We start from the raw sequence: 2,955 nt of genomic DNA, 5'->3' as shown, positions 1-2,955 counted from the left end.
CAGCATAGAGATGCTAAAGCAAATGGAAGAAATTAGGAGGTACAAAAGCTAAACAGAAAATTTCGAAAAGTCAGGTCAAGAAGACAAAGTCAAATATAATGAAATGTGCAAAGACTTGGAGTTAGAAAACCAAAAGAGAAGAACACACTCAGCATTTCTCAAACCGAGGGAACTGAAGAAAAAAATCAAACCTCAACTTGTGGTATGAAAGGATTTTAGGGTCAAATTATTGAACGATGCAGAAAGCATCAAAATAAGATGGGAGGAATACACAGAGTCATTGTACCAAAAAGAAATGCTCAGTGGTCACCCATTTCAAGAGGTAGCACATGATCAAAAGCCAATGATCCTGAAGAAAGAATCCCAAGGTACATTGATGGCATTGGCAAAGAACAAGGCATCGGGAATTGATGGAATACAAATTGAAATCTTTCAACAAAGTGAGGTGGCACTAGAGGCACTCGCTCATCTATGCCAAGAAATTTGAAAGATAACTACCTGGCCAACTGACTGGAAGAGATCCATATTGTGCCCATTACAAAGAGAGGTGACCCAACGGAATGTGGAAATCATTGGACCATGTTGTTGATATTCCATGTGAGTAAAGTTTTACTAAATGTAATCTAAAAATGATTTTAACTATACATTGACAGAGAATGTTCAGAGGTTCAAGGTAGATTCATAAGAGAATATGGAATGAGAGATATCGTTGCTGACATCATAGAGATCTTGGCTGAAAGCAGAGAATGCCAGAAAGATGTTTATCTGTGCTTTACTGACTACGCAAAGGTGTACAATTGTATGGATCTTGACAAGCTATAAAGTATTCCAAAACACTTAATTGTGCTCATGAGGAATCTATAAATAGACCATGAGGCAGTTGTTCAAAAAGAACAGTGGAACACCAAATGGTGGAACACCAGGATTGTATCCTTTCACCATACTTATTCAATCTGTATACTGAGTAAATAATTTGAGAAACTGTGTTATATGAAGAAAAACATGGCATCAGGATTGGAAGAAGACTCATTAACAATCTGTGGTATGCAGATGATACAACCTTGCTTGCTGAAATTAAGAGGACTTAAAATACTTACCGATGGAGACCAAAGACCACAGCCTTTGGTATGGCTTGCACCTCAATGTAAAGAAAATAAAAATCCTCACCACTTGACCAATAAACAACATCCATATAAATGCAGGAAAGACTGAAGTTGTCCAAGACTTCATTTTGTTTGGATCAGCCATCAACACTCATTGAAGCAGCTGTCAAGGAATCAAATGATGTATTGCATTGGTCAGATCTGCTACACAAGCGCTCTTTAAAGTGTTCAAGAGTAAAGCTGTCAGTTGCAGGACTCAGTTATGCTTCACCCAAGCCATGGTATTTTCAATAACCTCATATGCATGTCCAACTATGGTAAAATTAATTATGGCTCTTCTAGCCATAGTTTCTGTAACTTCCACCAAATGAATGGATGCGACCATGTAAATAAGGTGTATTGAACTCTAACATGACGATTGGTCAGTTTTGCCATTCTTCTGGGGTTAAAATGAGCCTTCTTAGAAGTAGACATGGATGCTCTCACAACCTCTTTCTGTTAATCCATTGAAGGTATCGAAATACTCTTTTGAATTATTTTTCAGTTAGTTCCATTACCTTTTTTTATTTCAGAAATGCTTTTGTCTCTGCATCATGGCCATTTGTTTAATATATTCTCTCTTGTTTGTTTGTGTGAGCTAAAATTATCTCTGTGGCATTGTGGGGTTGTCATATTTGTAAAAACAAACAGTGCAGTTGTTGGATCTAGAGGGAAGAAATCTCTTGTGGGCTCTTGCAGTTCAAGGAGCTTACAAGTTGGTTTTGGAAGGGATGTGACAGCAGACTTTCTGACCCTGGGTGGAGTTCCTGTTGGTCTAGATGTTATCTGTGTTCAGGGCACTCACTCTGGAAGTAGTTCATGGGGGTCCTTGATGGAACTGGCTTATTTGTCTTTTAAGACCACAGGGAAGCTGGGGGTGGCACAACTGGTTAAATGGTGGCTCTACGTGTTTTATTACCATATTACAGTCACCAGAGTAGCACATCAAAGCCGTGTAGCTGGCTCCCGATTCACATTGGTATGGCTCCCAATCACATGGCTCTGAGCTCCTGGAGAGTAGGGTCTGTGCTTGCAGTAGATGAGAGTGGAAGCTGGCCACACCTCTGGTCACCAGGGGAATGTGGAGGAAAAGAAGAAATCGCACCTTTCCTGTCATAGCTCAGATCTGCTCTGTCAGGTCTCCTTCTGCTCCCAGAGCTGTTCACAAGATGGTAGAGCTGCGTCTGACAAGCCTCTCACCAGCCAATCTCCCTCCCTCACTATCCCTGCTCAGCCTTTTCTCCCAGCAAGCGTTCCATCTACCTCTATAACCTTTCTTCTGAAATTCAGGGGTGCCATAATTTTTATCTGCGTAGTGGTTATAAATCGGACTGTGAACCGCAAGGTCAGCAGTTCGAAACTACCAGCTGCTCCGCAGGAGAAAGATTTGGCTTTCTGCTCTCATAAAGATTTACAACCTTGGAAACCCTGTTCAGGGTCGCTATGGGTCGGAACCGACTCGACGGCACTTAACAACAGCAACATAATTTTTAATCTGTGTCTGTTTTATTTTGTCTTTCACATCTTTGTTTTAGAGGATCTGTGTAATGCATCTGCCTAGTCTGTCATCTTTCTGAAAGTTCTCTAGACAGTATATGTGACATTAAAAAAACAACCAAAAATTGTCCTATATAACCACAACAGAAGTATCCCTCTTAGGAAATTAACATTGATACAAAACTGTCATCAAATACTCAGAACCTCTTCAAGTTTCAGCAATTTCCCTATAATATCCTTTAATAATAAAAGGATCCAGGTTAGAATTTAGCATTGCACCTAATTATCTCCTAAGTCTCTTTCCATCTGGAGCAGT

This window comes from Chrysochloris asiatica, unplaced genomic scaffold (genome assembly GCF_000296735.1).
Source record: "Chrysochloris asiatica unplaced genomic scaffold, ChrAsi1.0 scaffold00207, whole genome shotgun sequence".
In the NCBI taxonomy this organism is placed as follows: domain Eukaryota; kingdom Metazoa; phylum Chordata; class Mammalia; order Afrosoricida; family Chrysochloridae; genus Chrysochloris; species Chrysochloris asiatica.
The sequence above is the reverse complement of the archived record's forward strand: the minus strand, read 5'-3'. Positions refer to the sequence as shown.